Source organism: Leopardus geoffroyi, chromosome C1 (assembly GCF_018350155.1).
Source record: "Leopardus geoffroyi isolate Oge1 chromosome C1, O.geoffroyi_Oge1_pat1.0, whole genome shotgun sequence".
Classification (NCBI taxonomy): Eukaryota; Metazoa; Chordata; class Mammalia; order Carnivora; family Felidae; genus Leopardus; species Leopardus geoffroyi.
The window spans coordinates 165,425,410-165,450,393 of NC_059328.1; the positions used below are offsets into that span (position 1 = coordinate 165,425,410).

A 24,984-nucleotide genomic window follows, 5' to 3' on the forward strand; every position below is an offset into this window, starting at 1 on the left:
TATCATTTTCAGGCACATTTGCCCCTGTATGTTGGTGCCTAAAATTGTAGGTCCATTTACCTTTGTGTTTTTAAGCATTGTCTCCCTCACATCATAACCAGGCACTTGTAGAAGAATGAAAATAATGTATGTTTGAATCCAGTCCCAGGACCTTACCCTATCTAGTTCATCGGGGTCTTTTTCTGCAGTCTAACGATATTAGAGGGAGTAAAAGAAGTAGGAAGATGTGTACACACAACCAGAGACAAATTTAGATTAAAAATATTGAAAGACTCACACCCCAAACAAATCCCAAAGGAGGAACAAGCTGAAGACATTCCCTATTTCCCAGTTTCCTTGAAACAGAGTCTTCCGTGAACAGCGTAGAGCAGCTCTAAGGAATCCTCTCTCTTGCATGGTGGACAGTGCCTCACAAAGATCACCAGTGTAAGATCAAGAAATTGCTCTTGTCCAACACACTTCCCCTTAGTAAAAGCGTTTCCTTCCTTCCTCCGCTCCCGTCATGGCCCCTTCTCTGCCACTCCTCTGGAAGCCTTCCTGATTCCTTAAGATTGGGTTTGGTTTCCTTCCTACACGTTTCCATAGAACTTACCACTCTGGACTAAAACTGCCTAATCATTTTTCTATAATTTCACTAAAATATAACTCCTGTAATGTAGGACCTCCGACCTGTTGGGGTTTGCATCCCCAGTACTCTGTTCATTACCTGGAACAGATTACTGGTTGAATGAATGAGTGAACAAATCAGCACACTTAGACCAGCCTAACAATTCATTGTTATCCAGAGAAAGGAAAGGAAGGCAAGCAGAGGAAATGAAGATTGTGGATCTAGAGACTAATGATGGTGTATTATGTCTCCCATATCTGGATTACTGGTTTGCACCCAAATTTGGTAGGTGACTTATAAAAACTGATATCAATAAATTCTCATTTGGCCATGGGTATTAACACCCCTCCAAGGGGCCAATATCCACAGCCAGAGGAAATGAAGAATCACTGTTGTCCATTTTAATTGTCAATATCCTCCAAGACATAAATATTGGTTGGACAGTAGAGGCTAGCAATCATCTTTCCCCTAGAAGCATCCTCAGCACCTCTTGGCAACTGCAATCCATGAAAACCCAAACAAAAAAAATGTGCCTGGGGATGTTCATTTTATATCACCTTTGTCTTTCATTAAGAGGCCCGGATGAAGACAAAAATGAGGAAAATACCTAGCAAGATCGATGATAACCACCTTCCTCTTTTGCAGGCTGACCCCTATATCTAAAAATTAGAAATTGATAGAGATAAGACTTTGTAATATAATCTTAAAGATGCTTTAAGAAGTAGAAGGAAAAAACAACACAAAATGCCATATGGATCATGAGACATTACAAGCTATTGGTCGAGCCAATATCAAGTTCACTTAGTTCACTGTATTCACCCTGCTATTCAACCTAGGAACACTGGACACATTCTTGTCTAATGATTAACGTGTCCTTCTCTAACACCACTCCATCTAATCGACCACCAGGAACTACTAATTCTACCTTCTAAATATCTCTATTTCCATTGCCAGTACCTTATTCCATGATTATCTATTGTCCACATTCTATATTACTTAGGTTAAATAATGCTTGCTACTTTAGCAAACAAGCTCAAAATCTGGGTGATTGAACACAATAAAAATGTATTTCTCCAACCAGCAAAGTTCAATGAGAGTTGGTGCTGGGCCTCCTGTTGCAAACTGTTGTCCAGGGACCCAGACTCTTGCTATCCTATGGCTCCACCATCTTCTAGGACTTTTGACTCCTCTACTGGGTCTTCTGCTTTTGGCTAGCAGATCGGGGAAGAGAGAGAGCATAAAGAGTTGCCAAGCATTGAAAGGGCAAACATCTCATCCATTTTCATTCCTTGTTCAAGACGCAGCCATGGGGCCTTACCAAATTGTGAAAGAGCTGGAGAAGTAACCTAATTCTGGGCCATGGAGAGAAAAAAACAAACTAACAAACAAACTTGTTTATTGGCTAACATTGGCATTCTCTACCCATAGATCTCCTCACATCTGTCCTTGTCCTAACCACCCCCGCTCTAAGCCAGTCTTCATGCTGCAGAAAGAATAGAAAAAATTCTGATCCAGCTTAGAACCTTTCAATAGTCACCATTGCTCTTGGGATAAACACCAAAATCCTTCTTATGATGTATCAGTCGGCATGTGATCAAACAAGAAGAATCACCATAATAAAGAAAGAGATTCATCACAGGGTGTAGACACTACACAATTGTGGGAGCTGATGGAGCGGTCTGTGTTAACCATTGCCTCTGCTTCCAGTTCTGAGCCAGCAGTTATCATAGATCAACCAGACTGGTGATCAGAAGGTCAGCCAGATGTGGACAAGAGCAAGGACACATTGGAAATGTTGAGGATGAACTGGGATCTCAGGACAACTGGAAACTGTGAGGACAAACTGGAACCCATATGTCACTCACCAACCCCAACCTCAACTTTAGCCATGGAGCTGAACACACACTTGGCCGGGGCTTGAGGAAGCTGAAGGAAGAGATCTGGCGGGGGCTGCCCCACACCAGTGGGGTGAGCTGGCAGATCTCAACGCACAACCTGCCATAGCACATGGAGGCCTGCACCAACCTTCAGAACACGAAAAGTGTGGCTTATGCTTCACTTCCGCCCTCCAAGTCTGCTACATGTCTCTTATGACCTACACTAAGCCAGAGCGATACAAGGAAAGGATTTCTGGGAAACATGATACAGCTTAGGTATGCTGACATGGTTCAAAGTCACCACACGTGACCTGTAAGTCCTGGCATGATCTAGCCCCTACCTACTTCTCCATCCTCGTCTGAGTGAATTTCTCCCTTTTTCATTCCTTAAAGGTCACTCCCCCAGAAAGATCCCTTGACCAAGATCTTCTTTAAAAACACTCAGTGCCCTCTTAATTGCTTGCTCAGACTCTAACTTTACCATTAGAGTACAAGCTCCAAGAGGACAGGGACCATGTGTACAGTATGCACTACTATATCCTGGCCCCAAGCAGATGCCTACTACACAGAAGGCACTTGATAAAGACCTCACAAAGGAAAATCACTTGGTGTATCAACGGACCTCTCATTAGATACAATGCCAAGTAGGCCACATAGTATTGATACTTAGTCACTTTATTTTCAAAGAATCTCTAACGTAGGAAAAACAGCCACTTGAATGAGAATTCATTCCAAAATCTGACATCCATTTTCATTGTACCTCACCTAAATCTTTAACGCCTTTAAAACTACCCAATGCAGTTCCTATATAAGAGATATAGGCCACTAAATTATTATATATTAGCATCAAGGAAGATAAGTAATTCTCTCTTTTGGAGATTTATTAGAAATAGTACACAGCTAACATTTCTGCATTATATTAGAACCACCTGCCCAAAAGCAGGGAGATGGCTTCTATGACCCTTTAGGGAAATTCCCGTTCAATGAGCCTATCAAAGTTATTTTACTAGCACAGCTGTGTAAGATTAATCATCTTTGTGAATTCTTAATTGCTGTGGTCAGACAACCCCCAGAGAGTAATCATACACCGTGGCAGAATTCACTCTCCTTTTTCATTCTTCCGTGATGAAGGAGAAAGAAAGAAGAAGCAGTAGCTCACTACCATTTGCTCATTAATTCATTCAAGAAATAATTATGGGTGTCTCCTGCAGGCTAAGGGCTAGGGATACGAAGATGGCTAAAGGAACTCAGAGTCTAGTGGGGAGAAAGGCAAGTAAACAGGCGAGGCTGCTCTCTCTTTAGAGGTATTCAAAGCTGACAGCTCCTATTTTAAAAGAAATAGGTGACCAACATATCATAGCAAGTACTCAGGAGATATAAGCTATGCGTCAGGCGCTGACATGCGCACTTTACTGACACAATGATTCCCAGTAACAACTCTGTAAGGTAGGTACTTTTATTATTCCCCATTTTCACAGATGAGAAGACTGAGCCACAGAGAGACTAAGTAACTTGCCTAGGGCCACACAGCCGGTCTCCAGAGCCCACTGATTTACCACAGTGCCACCCTGCCTCAACCTATCTTCCTACTCCCTTCCCTAATCCCACCATGACTATCAGACCTAACGATTACAAATTAAGTTATCAGAAGTTCAATGATTCATTTTTAAAGTATAATGAATTATTAGTGTTTCGATAAACATGGCATTTAAAATCTATAGCGGGGTCAAATTTGTAAACTCTTCCACTTGTGAATCGAAATACCAACACGGTCTCAAAAGATGAATACAGATTATTCCCTGGGAGGAATAATCTGACCACGTCCCATCCCTGTCTGCATCTCTGCTTCTCCCTTCATTTTGCAGGGGAAAAGGAACAAAGGGCTGTCCAACAACTACACGTTAAAATAGTTTCTACTCTTCTCCTTCAGTCCTGGGACTTCCTCTGGCAGAGTCTGCTGAGAAACAGACTGGCGTCAGCACCGTCCTCAGTGGAAGAGGGAACAAAGCATAGACAAAAAATGTTCTTTTCATCCTATCAGGAGATGTAAAGAGCCATGAAAAAATCATTTCTTGTTTGATTTCACATTGCAATGGATCAGAATCAGCATCTAGAATCCTCTCATGGTGGTTCCATTGCACTATCTAGTATATTCCCTCACCTGTCCAGCTCCATTGGTCCACACTGAATGCTATGGAAATGCTATGACATTTCCATGTCCCATTGGGGCAGCAGGAAAGACTTCACAGAAGATGCTGGCCTTGAAGAACATGACATGGTAAATCCACTGGAGAATCCAAGTCGTTTCCTATGACTGAAGGATAGAGTAGTGGGTAAAACAGAGGGTGAGAGTGAGGTGGGGCATTCCTAGAGATGGGCATAAAGACATAACCAGGGGCTAGAACACTGAGGGTGTATAGACTTGACTCCGGAGGCTACGGAGAACTGCTGGAGAAGACCAACCAGGGAAGACTCCTCTGTCAGTAGCAGTACAGAGGACAGATATAAAGCCCTTTTCCTAGAATTTGTGTGGTGACCTCGCATCAGGGAAATAGCCCTGCCTACTTAGTAGAGGTTCCACATTGCCCCTAATAATAATAGATCGAAATAAAAGATAAGAAGGGTCTTTTTTGTGTTTTCCTTTTCTTTAGCAATGATCATAGACTATATAGGAGCCTAAGGTTCAAATGTTAACAGCAAAACGCAGTGGAATTCACAACTTCCAAAAGAGACTGTCTGGGGAAAGATTAATGGGAATTTGAGATCTGGCCATGAGAAATTAAGATTCTTTCTCAACTTTTTTATAAAGGAATAGATGATAGTCTTGAAAAGGGGCCCGACTGATGACAAGAATGTATCAGAAATGCTCAAACGACCTATATTGGGGATTGACTTTAAGATTGGGTAGGGGGACACAGAAATTTACAGGACTGTACAGGCCTGTCCTCTCTTCACGGTGGCATGAACACAGATACCATGGGAGTACAGTGCATGGATCAACAGCAGCTTATGATCCTTTGTCTCATAACATTTGATCAGAGGAAAAGTTTTTATGATACTTTCCAGTACATAGTAGTTAAATTGAACAAATATTATGACCACAATAAAACACATTCTCATCACTGGAACATAAATCAGTAATTGCTACATTGTGAGGGAGTTTCCCCCACAAGTGCAGGGATGCTGCTAGCATCGATGAAGGGAGACGTTGAAAGGTAAAACCACAGCATCAAGTATCATCTAAAATCAAAACACCACAAAATTAAAACCTGTTTCCTCCAAGGCTTTAATGCAGCTTTCCAAGCTTTTACAAAAAGCGTTCTCCTCTCCAGCCGATCACGAAAAAGCCACCTACATAAAACCTACTAATAAGGACTCCAATGGAGAGACTTGTCATAAAATCAGGAATGCTTTGGAGCTCAGCGGAGATTCACTCCTGCCACACACAGCTTGGCAGCAACAACGCCACTCAATCCCAGCACACATGTTTTCAATTACAAACTGGAGATTTCTATCAGAGTCAAAATTAATTGTTTTATACCGCTGGTGTGGGAGAAACCCTTTGAGGAGAGAAAATGTCTACGGCTCACGTGCTTGGACTTCTCGGGAAGATGCACCCCCACACATACCATGTCCAATTCAGGGATGGGAAAGTGTTGAGACTCTGGTAAAGTGAAATCTGTTGTGCAACTTTGGTTTGAATTCCTTGAGTTATCATCATACCTTCCTGAAACAGTGAAATCAAAGTTGCATCTCATGACAATCTAACAAGTACTTCTTGTTTATAGACTCTTTGGAGCATGGCAAGTTCTGGACATTTGGGACAACATCGAATGTTCACATTCTGCCCTTTCTAGGGCTTAAGGCTGTCCAAATAAAACAGCTCTGAAGGCAGTTTGGGGAGCTTCTAAGGAAAATGGGCTTGGGGAGTGATGCTTTTTCTAGATTTGGAGCCATATAGGGTTATGAATTTATAAGGTTGTTACCTCCCTTTTAAAAAAGATCTCATTTTTGTGGAATGACCCAAGATTGAGCAGTTTTGGAGAAGAATTTTTTTTTTATTTTTTTGTAGTGTTTGTTTATTTTTGAGACAGAGAGAGACAGAGCATGCATGGGGGAGGGTCAGAGAGAGAGGGAGACACAGAATCCGAAGCAGGCTCCAGGCTCTGAGCTGTCAGCACAGAGCCCGATGCGAGGCTTGAACTCACAGACCATGAGATCATGACCTGAGCCGAAGTTGGACGCTTAACCGACTGAGCCACACAGGCGCCCCTGGAGAAGAATTTTTTTAATTCAAGGGAAACAATTCCCCCCAAAACATGAAAAGTGGTAATTCACTCTGTAAATTTCTTTTTCTTTTTTTAAGCTAGAAAATACTGAACACTTACCATGTGCTAGCCATTGTCCTAAGAGATCACTCAATCCTTATAGAGCCCAGTAAGGTGTTCTTATTTTATAAGTGAAGAGGTTAAGGCTTAAGCATTTTAATTAAGTTGCTTGATACAACACAGCTAATGAGGCATGGTGGTAGGATTTGAACTCAACACTGTCTGGAAGTTTATTGCTCTGACATGGTGCTGCCTCATCAGAGATAACAATAGAAGACACACTGGTGTGGGACCTCCATTTTCTCTCTATTGATGCATCAGGGAACAAAATTGCCTCATTACACCTAGCAATATCCATAACCATCATGCCTCTACTTTTTACTGATCACTTCAGTTATGTAAGGTACGTATTTCTAAGGGAGAAGTCACGTTATTGCTTTTGCAATAAATATGTATAAATAAATAGATGTGCAAATGAGATTGCTTTGTCTTTCATCGTACCATCTAAAACCTGACGCACAGATCACACCTGGGAACTTCAGACAACCAATGTGTTTTCTGGTGCTCCAGACAACCACCGTATTTATTACATATACCAGGAAGGGCACTGACTTTACTTTCTTACCTCAGCTTTTATAAATCTATCTTTCTTCATAAAAGCAAACAAGGCATCGTTTCTGATACACACTGCAGAAATATTAATCAATTTTCAAGTTTGAAATAAGGAGCAATGAATTCAGCCTCATCCAAGTTAAGGGAGTAGGTGCAAGGAAACAGAGTTGAGGTGTTCTCCTGAGATTGCTAACAATTCACCTTCAACACCAGTGCAAAGGAAACTGTACCTTTTCCAACACCCATTTTCTGGCTCTACCCAATTGCAATAGTTTCCCACCCAACACAGAGTTAACCATATATAATACATTTTCATTGCCCCAGTTAATGCAGAAAAAAAGCTAGAAAATTCTCAGGGCAACCTGCAAGAGGAACTCAAATCAACCTTGTAAAGAGTGCCTGTCTCTGGTTCTGTACTAATTGCCATGTAAATTAACAAAAAGCACAGCCCCAACCAGCAAGGAAAATGTTTTCTTCACAGACCATCAGCAAAGTCACCCCAGAAGCCTAAATAACATCATGCCTGTTTCTTTAGACAATAAAATGCCAAAGTTTTTCTTTTGCTGTCAGCAAATGATGAATACATGTGGTACCGATTATTTAATACCACTAGACCACCAGGGAAGAAGATTTAGGTGAACTGCGGCAGAACTATGCCATTTATTTTTATTACCATGCATTAAAAATTACGTTTACAGATAATTGTTTTTCTCCTTCCAATAAAGCAAGATAAAAAAAATCCAGAAGAATATTTAATAATACTGGACCACCAGGGAGGAATTTTAAAAGTTGATTTTTTATTGAAAAATTAGATTTGCTTTTTTAAAATTTCCAATTATTTTTAAGTGCAATTTGTGAAGAAATTATTTTAAACCAGGGCAGTATGAATTTTCTGCTGGGGGAGTGTCTCACAGATTAAGTTACTCTTTTACAAGGGTAATTTACCTAATCAAATCACCCCTCAGAACCATCCGTTTTAAAATACTTGTGTAACTGACTGAACGTTTTACAATTCTGTTCTGCCACACATTCTCATGGTTTCTATTAGAGTCAGTGTTTCCAAAATCCCCAGATAAAATAAACTCTTGATTTTTTTTCCCCAGTAGCATTGTACTAGATTGGGAAAAACTTCTATTTACCAGTTTCTTCTGAAAGGAAAATGAGAAGTAAAAGGAGAAGCAGTAGCAGCAGCAAACTGAGAGAAGAAAAGGACAAAATGGAGGGGGAAAGAAAAAATCAAAAGGAAATTAAGTCAGGCTTCACACAATAGTTGCAATGATAATCTCTCTACACTTCAACTGGCATTTTTACAGTTAGGACAGGAAGTAATTGTTTCTCTCTCCCTCTCCCTCCTCATCCTTCTCCTCCCCCCTCCCTCCCATCTCGTCTCCCTGCCCCCCTCTTTCCCCAGAGTGCAGAACCCTACAATTAGAGGGGACTTTAGCGGCCTTCTGAGCTCATCTTCCATCAATATGAGAATGTCCTCCATGCATCCCTCACAGATGCCAGCCTATCATGTCAAAGCATTAGCTGATTTGCTTAAAAGGCAGGTCATTCTGTTGCCAGTGGACACCCCCGAAAGCGAGAGAAGTTCCCAGTCTCTCTGTCACTCTCACTTTGGGTCCTAGGCTGCTCTTTAAAGCAATGAAAATTGAAAGTAATTCTTGAGACAGTACTGCACACCAATCGGCCAGCCCTGCAGACTAGGCACTGCTCTGTCTTTTTACTAACTGTGTGTAACAAAAGCAGTCCCTGTGTTCTGGGTGAAATCAGTCAGAGAGGAAAAGGGACACACACACACACACACGCATGCACGCACACCCCTACCTCACGTCTGGTTTTCCAAAAGGAAAGCTGCTTCCCAATTGTTCTCAGGATAGAAGAGACCAGGGCCAGACCCGGGCAAAATTGTAAAATCATTCAAGGACGTCTTTGGCTCCTTCCAGCCCTACCCCAATTTGTAGGTTAAGATGTTAATTCCCTCATGGTATAGTTTGCCAAAATATCCTAATTGTATTAAATAAGTTTGTCAAAGAGTAGTTCAAATCACCCCATTTCTTGTGGAGTTTGTGCCTCGAATTACACAGAGCCTGTTCACATGATAATTTTCAGGATGGGTCTCGGTGACTCAGGTTTGTTACAGAATTACCAACATGCCCGCATGTAAACCAGCAAACTCTATTCTGTGCCCAAAGCTGTGTCTGTCTTGAGAGGCCAAGAATGTTGACCTGCGAGGTAGGACAACTTCTGATCACACAGTGATTTCTCTTGGTAACCATGCCACCTTAGTATAATTTCCTTTGATTTTAGGGATAACTTTGCTCCAATGGAAGTTAGCTTGCTGTGCTCTGTTCCTTCCAAACCAGAGAAAGTACAGGCTGGCTGGAGATGGATCTGGTCAGGGCTGATCAGAGTCGAACTTGTTCTGGGGCACCTGGCTGGCTCAGTCAGTTGAACATCCAGACTCTTGATTTCGGCTCAGGTCATGATCCCAGGGTCATGGGATCCAGCCCCATGTTGGGCTGCACAGTGAGCATGGAGCCTACTAAAGATTCTCTCTCTTTCTCTCTCTCTCTCTCTCTCTCTCTCTCTCTCTCTCCCCCTCTCTCTCCCTCTGCCCTCTCTCCTGCTCTCTCTCTACCCACCCCCCTCTCTCCCTCTGCCCTCTCCCCTGCTCTCTCTCTCTCTTAAATTAAAAAAAAAAAATTTGAACTTGTTCAAACAGTGTGTAGGCCCCAGTCAGTGGGAGCAGCATGTATGTGACCATGGTAAGGTTGTGGAAGACTTTTGGTCATGGCCCCCTCACACTGGGCCCTGACAACAAGCACTTCTGACTTCAGAGTACTTAATCTTCTCTGCTGCCATAAAGCCAAAAATAATGTACCTCTTTATTATTTCTCCCTATCGAGGAAATCACTTGCCCTTCTATTCCACTAGTCTATTCTTCTGGAACATAAGCCTTCAGATATCACTTCTCTGGTTCCCACATGCAGAGACACAGGAGCTCTGTGGCCCTCCAAGCAAAGGTTCAGAGAAGGAGTAGGGGGGTCAAATGCAAACCTGATCTTGTCATGTCATTCTTTTGCTTAACACACTTCTGTGGCTCCCTACTGCCCACCGGGACACCTGCAGACTCCTGCCATTGGCTTACAAGGCCAATCTGTTTGACCCTTTGCCCTCTCCTGCCTCAGTGCCTCACAAAATGAATCCCTCAGGTACTTGGATTTCCAAGGACTTAATGACCTACAAACTTCTGCATGTGCAGTTTCCTTGCCAGGCCTCTGCTAAGATTTTCTCCCCATCTTGATCAGCAGAAGCAACATAAAAATCCTCACAAAGGTAGAGCTCTAAGAAGGAAGTGGATAACTATTGGAAGCAGCATTTTATGTCTGGGACAAAAGTTCCCAGATTTTTGTGTTTGTAGGATTTCATTATCAGAAGAAAGCAAAGAAGGAAGAAGAGGCGGAGGAGGAGGAGAAGGAGGAGGAGGAGGGAGAAGAGGTGGGAGAGGAAGAGAAGAAGAAGAAGAAGAAGAAGAAGAAGAAGAAGAAGAAGAAGGGGAGGGGGAGGAAGAGGAGGAGGAGAAAGAGGAGGAAGAGGAGGAGGGGGAGGGGGAAGAGGGGGAGGAGGAGGAGAAAAGGGGGAGGAAGAGAAGAAAAAGGAGAAGAAGAAGGCGAGAAAGGGGAAGGGGAAGTGGAAGGGGAGGATGAGAAGGAGAGGAGAGGAGGAAGAAGACAACAAGACAAAACCAAGGCAGGATGAGGGTTTCATACTGGCAATGTCATGCATGTATAGAAGACAGGGAAGTCCCTGTGACTGCTCAGAGACTTCCTGTGACTGCTCAAAGACAGTATTTGCCTTCTTGGCTACCTTACTATGGCCTTGTAGACTTCAGGAGATGAAGGCAATTTGCAGAGAACAAATACCCTAGAGACCAGAGGAGTGTGTTGCTGGTCAGATACAGCTCATCCTTGCTTACTTCCTGGGGAGATCTGAAGCTGCTGAGTGGCCTCCCCCAGCAGGTTGGGGGGTACCCAAAGAAGGTATCCCATCAATTGACAAAGATATTCTGGATCTGCTGGTGTGTTGCTGGATGTCTGGTTCTCAGGTCCCCATCTGAATGTATGGCCCAAACACTTCCTTATAATCAGCCCGACACTGTTTCCATCTAGCATGCAAAAACCTAACATACGAGAACACAGCCACTAAACTGGAAATCAACTACAAATGAACTGATACAGCAATAAAGCTACTACAACAATAACAAAAACCAATGTGCTTCACATTTGAATGGTGCCTCCCAAGTTAAAAGACTTTCACAAATATCATCTCACTTGAAGACGGAACCTTGCCTCACAGCCCTGCTATGAAGTAGATGATCTTCTCCCCACGTCGCAGATGAGAAAACTGAGGTTTGGAAGTGTAAATGACTGCCTGAGGGCCACACAACTCACAAACAGAGTCAGTGCTGGGCGTCAATGTCCTCACATCAGCTCCTATGCTCTTTCTGCTAGATTCTGCTGATTTTCACCAGGAATGAAATCAACAGCAAAGCAATCAAGTAGATTGATTTAATTCTCTGATTCAAACACAACTCAAACTCAGTTCAACGAATGTTTGCTCAGCTTTAACTCTGTGCCTACACATGGCAACACCCCAAACATCTCTTAAAAAGCATAAGACCCCTGGGCACCTGGATGGCTTAGTCAGTTAAGCGTCTGACTTCAGCTCAGGTCATGATCCCATGGTTTGTGTATTCGAGCCCCGCATCAGGCTCTGTGCTGACAGCTCAGAACCTGGAGCCGGCTTCAGGTTCTGTGCCTCCTTCTCTGTCTGCCCCTCCCCAGCTCATGCTCTGTCTCTCTCTGTCTCTCAAAAATGAACAAATGTAAAAAAAAAAAAAAAAAAAAAAAAAAAATATATATATATATATATATATATATATATATAAAATCATGAGACCCCCCCCACAGCATTCAATTGTCCAGACTCCTATTTTATTAAAACAAAATTATTATGCAAAATAGTTCCAAAAACTGAGGCTATTTTAATGCTTAGCGTTAACAAATTAATGTGCTGAACATACATACACACAATTACAACAACTGGATATAGATAAGATTTGGACAAAATCTTAGTAGGTCAAAGTGAGACCTTCCTGGCCCTTGGGACAGACTCTACCTATGCCAGGAAATGCCTAATTTGCTAGAGAATCCAAACATTGTTAGACTCTAAAATGGATTTTAAACAAAGAGATAGGACTTCAGAGAACTTTTATTAAATTCCCAAATTGCCTAAGATTCACAATTAATAAATGCCAATGGGCATCAAAGAGCACTAGGTTAGGAGTCTAGTGACATAGGTCCTGGACCCAAATGTCCCGCGGTAGCCAGGAAACCATGATGAAGCCCCTAACCTCCCACGGCTCAGTTCTCTTGTCTGTCCATCCATTGCTGGACTGTGCTATGGGAGATGTTTATAGCTTCATGTTCTATGATTTGAGTGCCCATCCCTGGAGAAGCTCCTTCCTGGTCCATGAACTAAAACTAATGATTGCTTCAAGCAAGCAAGACCATGAAACTGTGTGAGAAAAAAGAGAATGTGCAACTCCAAAACAAACAAGCCCTGACTTCAGAGACCAAGCTACACCAAATAATGGGAAGCGGCAGTAACTCGTGGGCTCACTGCACCCAAAAGGGCATTTCCTTTTACATGATACGTGGGATATGTGAAAATGGTGAATTTTCATAAACACCCACGCACAGAAATTTCCAAAGCAAACATTCTTTGGAAATAAAAACTGCAGTCCTAGATGTCATCATCTTGCCTGGGCTGTGAGTCACTCAGGTGACCAGGCCCCCACAGGGGGCTTAAGAAATCTTAATTTACCCAAAGATGCTAATCAAGCCTAGAGGCTTAAGAGTCATGAGCTTGTTGATGTGCTGTGTTTGTTTTAAATCAGACCGCCTACTTGGTGTGAGGCTGATCTCTGTTATTAAATCCCCTTTTGTTCTGCGTGTACACCCATCAATCTTATTTTACAAATCAAATAGAGAAGGGATAGCATGTTTATAATTAATCCCTGTAAGCTGTTTCCAAATATCTAGTCAGTTGCCCTATACAAGTGCACCCATAAATATCCTTTAGTTATAAAGTGAAGCTTATCTTAATGGTATTTATAATCTCTTTTGCAGTAAAACAATGGCCTGTAATCTCTTCTGGTTTTAATATAATTTAGACTATGGAATTTGCTTCGAGTTAGAGTATTATACAGATTATCTTGATTGTATCCAAGACTGGATAGTCTTATCTAAAATAAGGAAAAGAATCATTTTTTTTTAAGTTTTTTTTTTTAACATTTATTTATTTTTGAGAGACAGAGCGTGAGCAGAAGGGCAGAGAGAGATGGAGACACAGAATCTGAAGTAGGCTCCAGGCTCCGAGCTGTCAGCACAGAGCCCGACGTGGGGCTCGAACTCACGAACCACGAGATCATGACCTGAGCTGATGTCAGACACTTAACCGACTGAGCCACCCGGGCACCCTAAAAAGAATCACTTATAACCAATGCCAGCTAACTTGAAAAACTCCAAACTCATAAATATATCATCATTTGTGTTACTAGTTTGGAAATCAGTCAAAGAAATCAGTCAGACTGTCCCCCAGTATTTATCTTCTCCTTCTCCCTTTTAGAGGTAGATGCCCTATTAGGTTCTGGCCAGGCACACACCCAACCAGATAGACACTATATCTCTCAGCCTCCTTTGCAGCTATGTGTAGTCACGTGACTAAGTTCTTACAAACAGGACATGAGCAGAAGGGATGTGTGCAACTTCCAGCTCTTGGCATTTTAAGAAGTCTGAATATGCACCCTTCTCTCTCCTCTTCCCATTGCTAGGATGTGGACATGATGCCAGCTTCAACCAGGCAGACATGAGCAACACTTTGGGAACAGAAGTAACAGGAGAGTAGAGTCTCAATCCCCAGATGATACTGGACCCCTGCCTTCCCGTAGGCTATTGTATGAAATAGAGATTGGCATCTATCATCTATTTTGACTGAACATTGCATTTTGTTACAGCAGTTTAGTAAATACTCAAATGCAGAAATACTAATTTAACCTTTTACTGTATAGCCCCTTTCTACAGAAAATTGTACTCTCCCATGTATTTTTCTTACTATGTGGAAATTCAAAAAAGTAAACATTTAAATCTATATTATATGTACAGAGTGCAGCAAAGTGAGGGTTCTGAGGTCAGGGCCCAGAATTCAAATATTGACCACTTTCTAAGCTTTATGTAATTTTGGGAAAATTACTCACCCTTTCTAACATCAGATTGGTCATCTATAAACATGTCAGTGATAATGCCTACGTCATAAAGTTGTAGTAAGAATTGAGTGATAATGCACATTGAAAACATGGTAAGTTCTCAGTAGGTGTTAGTTCTTATGATAATGATAATGTTGTTGCTATGTTTAAGTAACCGATTTAAGAAGCCATATAGGAAAAAAAGTATTGTGGAATATAGCTTCAATTTGTCCAGACTCAGATAAGCCAAACCAAAACTGATGATGCAAAATAGAAAACAAACAAACAAAAACAAAAAGTTGTTTTTTTTTACTCATTGCCTTCCTCCTCTTTTCCCCCAATGAAGCACCTCTTCCCCAGAGTTATTGCTTGTTTCTAACCTGTCAGCCAAGCAAAAATGGATATGTTCCCATCAAACCACAAGTTCGCCTAGGTATTTTTATTTAGAGTCTTTGTTCAGGAAACCCCAAGCAATATATTCTAGGTAAGAGAGGTAACTGGTGGGGCCTCTTACTAAATTTATATTGAAACTTATATTGTCATTGGTGCTTCTTTCTGCCCTGCTATTCAGTTATCATGCATTGTCCTCAAACCCTCCAGCCCTCTTGGACACTTGGCTTGAGGCACAGAAACACATATTAGCTGTTCAGGAGCTCAACACGTAAGGAGTGGAAAGTGTTGAAGAGGACAGAGAGAGAAGTGGTATAATGACCAAACACGGGCTATCCCAGCCCTGGGGCATCAGGAAGTTTGGGGGTGGGAGAGGCAAGAGGAAAGAGACAATGCTGGGAACAAGGGAAAACTGGTCATTATAAGATCCATAACACTCAATTTTAGGTGGGTTGTTGATGACAGTGGTAAAAATGAGGGAAGATACATGCTGTAGAGTATCAGAGTGAATGTTAACATAGATACCAATGACAGACCCTAGAGTAATGAAAGCAGAGGAGAAAATCCAGATTGCAGAGTTTTACAAATCATAAAGTGTAAAAAATGAGGCATTAATTAATAAGAGTGATGATGATGATGATGATGAAGTAGATCACTGAGGCAGACATCTTTGACAATAAGTGCCCTGTCCCACTCCTCCCTGGGTCAGCCGGCTGGCTGGGAGCAATGGTGCTCTCTGAGTCCTACATTATCGCTCCCCTCTGACCATAGTTGATTAAATAAATGGAAACTTCTAATCCAAGATAGGCCCATCAGATCCCTTCTCTAGGATATATTATTCATTTACTCAATATTTGCTTTCCACTTCTGGCTATGATAGAACAGACTTGTATCTAACCAACCCTCTCACCAAGAACAGCCAAACAAGTTAAAATACCAAACCATGGGGCACCTGGGTGGCCCAATCAGTTGAGCCTCTGACTCTTGATTTCTTCTAGTCAGGTCCTGATCCCATGGTCCATGGGATCTAGCCCTGCATCAGGCTCCACGCTAACAGTGCAGATCCTGCTTGGGATTCTCTTTCTTCCTCTCTCTCTGCCCCTCCCCTGCTTGTATGTGCTTGCTCCCACTCTCTCTCTCTGTCTCAAAAAATTAAGACATAAAATAAAATAAAATAAAATAAAATAAAATAAAATAAAATAATTAAACCAAAAAAATTAAAGTAAAATAGCCACAAAGGTAGCAAGACCTGAGATCTAAGATCCTAGAGAGCAGGAAAAGAAAGCACGCACACATTAGCCTGACATTCAATAACACTTTTCTCCTTGAGACATTTTAAATAGTGGCCAAGAGACTGGAAAGCTGAGAAGAGCTTTCTGCTTTCAGTTTTCTGCTACACACACACACACACACCAGAGTTCCGGGCCCACCAAGAATAAGGGTCCTGGAAACACCCCTAAACTTTCCACTGGAATCACTGAAGGACGACACCCTAAGAATAAGAGCTTACTAGTACTGGGGGAGATCATCAAGAGCACATGCCCACCACATGTCCCCTGAGCTGGATCTGGGCATTCAGAGGCTCCTCACCCCCTACCCTGGTCCTTGGAATGTACCCACTGCTGCCTTCCCCATTCTCAGAAGCTTCCCCAAGGATACAGCCTTGAGACAGTGATGTGGTGTTGAGACCATCTGGATAGTCTACATGACAGAACCCAGTTAAGGCTTCGGCATAAACTTTTCAGATTGGGCAGAGAAGTGTGGAGATGCACTCCTCTTGCAGCCACCGAGATGAGCCTCATAAGTTCTCTTCTTATTTGAACCTGCCACCTACCAGTCTGGAGTGGTCTGCTTCTTTCTTCCCCCTCTCTCTGCCCTCAGCATAAGGGAGCTGGTTTCAGATTATACTCAGGAAGCTTCCGAGGAGGTTGTGAACCAATAACTAGAAACAGTCTCTGTAAAGACTGAAACACAAATTTGAATTACCTCAATCTCAAATTGGATTAAGGTAATTAGCCTCTATCCTGTTAGTTTTGTCCAAGCATCAGCATCGAAAGTATATCCTCTCTGGGGGATGATAATATCCAGGACTCCAAATGATCTCTTCAATTTTTCATATGCCATGTTCAGCACTCAATAGGAGACCATTTAGTCAACCCAAGAGATGAAAATATCGAAGACAACAGAAAATATAGGAGACAACAGATGAAAATATAGGAGACAACATCAGGAGATCCAGATATTGGAGTTAAGATTTACTCACCAGTTCACATGTCATAAACTGTGCTAGGCAATGAGAATATACTGATGAGCAAAACAGTTATGACTCCTGCCTTCATGAAGCATTAGTCTACTGGAACAGATCAATAATTATCCCTCATTTGAAGAGGAGAAATAGGGACGCCGGGGTAGCTCAGTCAGTTAAGCATCTAGACTTCGGCTCAGGTCATGATCTCACAGTTCCTGAGTTTCAGCTCCACGTTGGGCTCTGTGCCGACAGCTCAGAGCCTGGAGCCTGCTTCGGATTCTTTGTCTCCCTCTTTTTCCCTCCCCCCTCCTCCACTCACGCTCTCTCTCTCTCTCTCTCAAAAATAAATAAACATTAAAAAATTTTTTTTGAAGGGAAGAAATGAAAAGTCAGTGAGAGTCCATTTGATGGTCTTAGGCCTGAAATCATGAGATCATCACAAGTGGTGGCCAGACTCTGTGCATGCATAAATTTTGAAGGAGAAAAACCTGAGAGTCTTGCTAAGAAAGCTTGTCCACCACAGAAGAGAATAGCATAAAAGGAAAGCATAGATGCAAAAATATTTAGGCCCAAATAGAGAACCAGAAAGATCGAGAGTGGCTTCCTGATGGCTTTCTAGTTCCCAAAAAGCCCAGCTATGTTTCCCATAACTGGGTTCCATGAGATTAATGCTATACCATTTTAATCAGCACTACTTTGACTTAACTTTCCTTAAGTGGATTTCTGTTCCTTGCAAACAGGATATCTAACAAAGACAGGAGCTGTTTATGTGACCTCGGGACTATTATGCTAACTGCTATGCTGCAAAAAAGGGAAGAGAAATCAGTTAAATGTGTTGGATTAGGTTGTTACGAATTTCATCTGGTTATCCTAGAAAACTGCATAGGTATGATCGTATTTACCCAGCATAGTCATATGATGAGAATGTAAAACAATGAGAAGGAATAGCAGGTACCAAGCAGTTGTGACTGAGCCCCAACATAAAACTCCAAATAAGTCAAGTTACCTTCCGGACAATTGAAAATCTAAATGCAGTATTTAAACAAGTTTTATGATGTTGCATTCACAATATATGTGCCCAGCATTTTTAGCCGTGTAGTTGTTCTTTTTCTTTTTTTTTTTTCTTTTTTTAAATATTTATTTTTGAGAGAGAGACAGACAGAGCATGAGGAGGGGTGGGCAGAAAGAGACAGAGACACAGAATCCGAAGAAGACTCCAGGCTCTGAGCTCTCAGCACAGAGCCTGACGCAGGGCTCGAACTCATGAAGCATGAGATCATGACCTGAGCCAAAGTCGGTCACTTAACTAACTGAACCACCCAGGTGCCCAAAATTGCTCTTTTTCTAAAAGCATTTTATTTTGTCTTATCTGTGCAAATTCTTGTCTTTTGCTTCTCTTCCTTCCATTATGGATCCAGGTAGAATGCCCTTCTATCCAAATTGCACATATTCAAAGCAGTCCAGAAAGAGAGTGCAGTGCAGAGGCAGACAGAGCAAGGGTACATGAAGGAACAGAATCCATTGGTGAGATGTGCAGGAAGGTGGAATAGTACTTGGAGTTCAACAGAACAAAACCAAAAACTAATTTAAAAATAATAACTAGAGAACACTAGGCATATTTAAATTCCAAGAGCCAGAACTTCAGTACTCTTTTGAGACTTTGACCAAATATCCTCTGGCGATGGTAATTATGTTTTCTCTTCACTTTTGGCTTGTTTGCAAGTAGGTTAGATGATGTTCACTTACAGGTTCATGTTATTTACGTTTATTTATGGGTTCATCTGTACATCTGCACATATATCCACAAACACCTACAGTATATGAATTTCAATCAAGTGCTTAAAAACAGAAATGTCGTCTGTTGGTGAATTCAGCATAGCACAGCTTAGAATTTCACCCATAGAAATGTCAGGTCCTTCTTTCCTCATCCAAATCCACAAAAACGAAACAAAAGAACCAAGCCTCACTAAGTAAAATGAGCTAAAATTAGCAAGCAGCAAAGATGATGCCAGTTGCCCCGGGCAACAAATGGTTGATGGATGGAATAATTAAGATCGACAGTAAACTAATCTCTGTTCCTTTATTGAAAACGAAGTCCCCTGAATCAATTAGCCTTGTCATGGATACCTTTTATAAAACAGCTATGACATCCCAACCACTTCTCTTTGTTTACGGATTTGCCCATCCTTCAATAAGTGCAAAAACTAATTTCAAAAGCACCAAGAGATAATAATGAAAGATTCCGATACATTAGGCACTGCACAAACAAACATAGCCACAGCGCTTGAAAACTATAAATATCACAGACAAACTAGGCCCAGAAGACTTCATGGACATTCTCAAAGGCACGATACTGTCAAAGTTTTGCCGCTAAGAAGCTTAAAGCCATTCTTTTGCAGACCATGCATGTACCTGTTAGAATGCAGATCCATTGGCCAACCCACGTAATAGGTTTGGGAGGGCAAGAGGTGTCAAAAGGAGACTTCTAGCACTCATGCAATCACTTTGGGGTCAAGAAACAAGAAAGACATGAAGCTGAAAGGATGGTGTTGGGGTTGGGGGCGGGAGCTGGGTGGTGGTCGTGGTAACAGTCTACACCAAATAGATCAACATACAGCTACTACAATCATTACCCTAAAGTTAGGGGATAAATCAAAATTATCAGAGATGGCCAGAAAGAACTACACTCTGGCTTCTAGTGTTTCTGTGACCTGAATTTAAGCAATGGCTGCTACAGTCCCTTGAGAAGCTGAGGGACTCTGCAGTTAATCAAAGGGTTAGAGGCAGAGGATTATGACTTAAGCATAAAACCCTTCTTGAGTTATTTTTATAGAAAATTCTGCTCATTTTATTTGTCTTCTCTCCTGCTTCTTTTTCAGAACAGCAAAAGAAAGTCAGTTAATATTTCTTTGATGATGTGGGCTCATGTAGTGCTTTGAAAGCAGTACTTCTGAATATCCTGGTTGGATACATTTGAGAAATACTGTTTTAAACAGAGTTTAAGGGATTTCTTAGTTGCAGAACATTTCAAAAACATTTAATGTGAGTCTATGAGTTGAGAATAGAGTTGAAAGTGACATAGTACATAGTGTTTCTAAAACTTTTGAGGCACAGAATCCTTTTATCAAAAATATGTCATGGAACTATTTATTCCTCAAAATACACTTCTAGAATTTCTATTTGAGAACATAAATGTAAATATGAAAGGCTCATGAGAATAGGCAGAATAGATATAACCTAAGGTTATATCTTGTAAAACACCCATTAAAAACATATATGCCACTGTTACTTTAATAAAGAAAGGAAATAGATTGGAGCTATCCCATAAAGAAATTTTCCTTTTCTCCCTATAATAGTCAAATATCAAAAACCAAATCTTGGCAAAAAAAATAAAGAAAATGAAATGAAATGAAATAAAAGCTTGGCAACTTAGGCTATCTAATTACCTGATTACTTTTTAAAATAAGATTTTATTATAACAATAATAACAGTGGCAAATTTTTAAATTTTTTTAATGTTTATTTTTGACAGAGAAAGAGAGACAGAGCATGAATGGGGGAGGGGCAGAGAGATAGGGAGACAGAGAATCCAAAGCAGGCTCCAGGCTCCAAGCTGTCAGCACAGGGCCAGATGCAGGGCTCCCACTCACAGACTGTGAGATCATGACCTGAGCTGAAGTTGGACACCCAACTGACTAAGTCACCCAGGCGCCCCTACAATATTCATCTTTAACTTATCATAGTCTACCTTCCACCATTATGCAACTTCTTTTTTTAGGTTTATTTATTTATTTTTGAGAGAGAGAGAAAAAGAGAGCAGGGGAGGGGCAGAGAGAGAAGGAGAGGGAGAATCCGAAGCAGACCCCACACTGTCAGCACAGAGACTGATGCGGGGCTCGAACTCAGGAACGGCAAGATCATGACCTAGGCCAAAGTCGGGACACCTAACCGACTGAGCCACCCATGTGCCCCGTCGCTGGCAAATGTTTATATGTAGATATATGTGCTGTATGTGTGTGTGCTGCAATTTTTTACAGAATTTTATCACTTTGCTCTAAAATGAAAACGTGAAAGTTTTCACATCAAAGCTAAAACCAAGTGGTTCTGACTTGCCCCCCAAAAGTTAACATCTATCACAAATACACTAACCCAGGGCATATGTAAAACATCATTATTTTCGAGGTGAACATAGACACAGTAATCACAAGAGATGGATAAAGAGGGCTGGGGCCATTTTACCTTCCAACAGAGAATAATAAAAGAGAGTAATAATAGATTTTGCCTCAGTGTAAAATTAAAACCTTTAAATCCATCACTGATGGGAGTAGGGTGTTACACTTTATTTTTTAAATAAACACTTATTTTATGCAGATTTAAAAAGTGATATATGCTTACTATGGAAAGCCTGGAAATCACTGGATATTATTAATAGACACAAGACTGAAATAGATGCCCAAGCTTGCCACCAACCATGGGCATTTTGGTGTATGTCTAACACCCATTGTTTCACAGGGTTTAGATCATACTTGTATATTTGACATCATGCTTGTTTCCTTCATTTATTAATGATCTGTGGCATTTTCCCATGCCTTCAAAACATGTTTGAAATGGCTGGCTGTGGTCTCCCAAGACTTTAACATGCCCATTACAAAGAGTGTTAGGCGACAGGGGGCTCTGTTTTCCTCCTCTCCTAAGACCTTACCTTGGAGAAACCTTCCTGGCTAGACAGCCAGGATCCTGCTGTTGGTGGACAGACGAGCTTTGAAAGCCAGGCCACTGAATATTCACTACACACAACAAGCATTTTCTTTTACACAGTCAATTCCAAGGCCCAAAGCTGCATTTTCCTCTCAAATGCAAATGTAAAATGTACCCGTAGGCCTAAAACACTATTTGCTTTTGCCACCTCACCAAATGCAGGAATCATCTGTGCGACGGCCCAAGACAGACATGGCTGAAGTTCCCTTATGAGCTCTGTGCTGTTACAGACCCTCCATGTTGCAGGAAGCACAGCCCGAGAAATCTGTGAATCACGGGGAAGAGTTTTACTACCCATAAGTGATATGTGTCTCTGGTGGTTTAAAGTCCCTCTTTGTAAATAAATACATCCAGTGGTGAAAAGAAAACAAGTCTGCTTATATTTTTCCTGCGATTATGGGTCCTATCAGAAGTGATACAAAAATTCTGTTATCAGTATAGGCGGGGGTAGGGAAGCTTCCACCAACCACTCGAAATGCCACCAATTAACTAGAACGGACCGTCTCTTGCAGAGAGAGGGCGGTTCAAGCTGACTAGGCTCTCCTCCTGCCTGGTGGGCTGCGGCTGGAGAACTCCAAACACCTTTTCCTGGGGTCAGGAAGAGCCATCAGTAGGAAATAACTTTGAATCACTACTCGTGTGGGCTGGATATGAACCAGCCCCCTTCGAAAGGCCGATCTGGACAGAACAGCACTAAACTCCGGGCCCTGCCAGCCTCCCACAGCCAGGCTGCTGACACTTTTATTTGCTGGCATTTACAATGTTGCAGCAGCTCAACGCTGCTAATGTGGCTGCTTCCAACACAGCACTTAGGCAGGACTTCTGAGAGGAAAGCAAAAGGATGCTTCTCTAGAGTAAAAGGCCTCCACCAGGCCTGTTCACACAAAGGGGAACTGCATTGACTTAAAAGCAAAAGCTTGGGACTGGTTAGTGTTTTCTGCTTCACAAACAATGTGATTACTTGTCTCACACACACACACACACACACACACACCCATTAAGGTATTTATCGTTATTTTTTCCTTCTACTTGTAATGAAGAAAAGCAATCTGCCATTTAAAACCACAGCTGCCTCTGAAGGAAAATGGCCGTGTTCAAGGAAGAATGAGCATCTGCTAACGCTGGAGACGGCCCAGTCATTGGAATGAGCACACAGAGGGTGTTGATCCAGTCTGGAAGTCCGCCTGAGGCAGAGGAGAGCTTACGTTTGCTGCAAGAGACAGAGGGAAGAAGGGGGCATTTCCAGCCGCCATGGCACAGAGAAATGCAGAGGTGTGGACCGTGGAAAAGCAAAGGCACAGGGGAGGAAGGGAAGGGCTGGCAAGAGAGCCAAAGGCCAGAGCTCTCTGCTGGAGAGTGCACTGGGGAGAGATCCTGATGGCGGGAGGGAGGAGAGCACTTTTTCCAAAAGGGATGCCTCATTTCTCTGCTGTGAGGTAACCATGCGACCTGTCAAACTTCACTGCAGACTCTGCTAAATGCAACAGCCTTGTTTATGTAGTCGATCAGGAGGGCTAAGACTTACTGAGACCTACTATGTCTTAGACTCTCTGTACTTCCCAAGTACAAATGAATTGAATCCTTACCAAGGTATCGCGAGGTACATGCTGTGATTATCACGATCCTTCCCACTTAGCAGTTGAGGAAATTCAGGCGGAGAGAAGTTAACAGGCCAGTAAATGGCGGGGGTGGGATTTGCTGTTGCTCTTCTTTTATCAACGCCAAAGGTTTATCTGTAAAGAACAAAGTATGAAAAGTCATATTTAAATGTCCTCTGAAACCCAAAACACCCACATCGGTTTCTCTGCTATGTATGTTAAAGTGCTTGCCATCACAATACTTTTCATTATTTTTAATTTTTTCATAAAATATGTATTTGTTCTCACATAACAAAAAGAAGAGCTCAAAGAAGACTTTTTGTGTTGATATCATTTAGCATTCTGAATTTGCAAAGTAAAACTGTCACAGACCAAAACCTTTTCTTTTTTCTCCAGCTGAATTAGAACTGTCTAACCAGGAATGCACATGACTCTGATACCCTCAAACACAATTTTAATTTTGTGTATGCCTATGTCTGTATGTTCGTGCATGTAAGCTTGCATCACAATACTCTTTAAATTTTTATTTTATGTTCAGATGAGGGAAAAAATCCAGTTCTGATGCATTGTTAACAGTACAAAGAAACACATTATAATTTAAATGCAGATGTTGGGGCACCTGGGTGGCTCAGTCGGTTGAGTGTCCAACTCTTGACTTTGTCTCAGGTCATGATCCCAGGGTCGTGGGATCAAGCCCCACATTGGGCTCCGCACTGAATGTGGAACCTGCTTAAGAGCCTCTCTCTCTCTCCCTTTGCCCCTCTTCCTTGCTCGTGCACTCTCCCTATCTCTCACTCTCAAATAAATAAATAAATGCAGAAATGTTCATTTTTTAAAAAGATACACAGGGTTCAACTATAACACGGAGGATTTTTTTTCTGTGTTTAATACCTTCATTTGACTGATAACAGGAACCCCTTTCCATACCTCTCTACTGTCAACAATATTCGGTTTGGGATAGACTAGAGCCACACACAAATACATTCAGGAAATTGGATCAAGCATGATTTCCTCCCACATAACACAAGAATGCCTTGAATTCCTCAAACGAAGGGAAACCTTTTGATACACTTTTTTTTTTTTTAATCTGGTGTCAAATGCTGAATGTGATACATTTCTAGAGCCAATCTTTATTCTATCCTTGAAAGGACGATCAACCCAAGGAAGATCAGGGAGGATGAGTTTCTTCTTGCATTCCTCTGATCTCATCATCAGCACAGCATGGCAAAGGTAGGATTTTAGCTTAGATGATGGAGCT

At 41.8% G+C, this 24,984-nt stretch overlaps 1 long non-coding RNA gene across 1 annotated transcript in view; it reads right to left on the reverse strand.

Annotated features, from left to right (window-relative positions):
* Window positions 1-24,984, reverse strand: part of LOC123599126 — a 60,148-nt gene that overhangs the window by 5,311 nt on the left and 29,853 nt on the right. Inside the window, exons 7-8 of the long non-coding RNA XR_006712989.1 lie at window positions 23,715-23,861; window positions 22,282-22,393 (exon numbers count right to left, since the gene is read on the reverse strand). This is a non-coding gene — a long non-coding RNA (uncharacterized LOC123599126). The remainder of the gene's footprint in view (window positions 1-22,281; window positions 22,394-23,714; window positions 23,862-24,984) is intronic.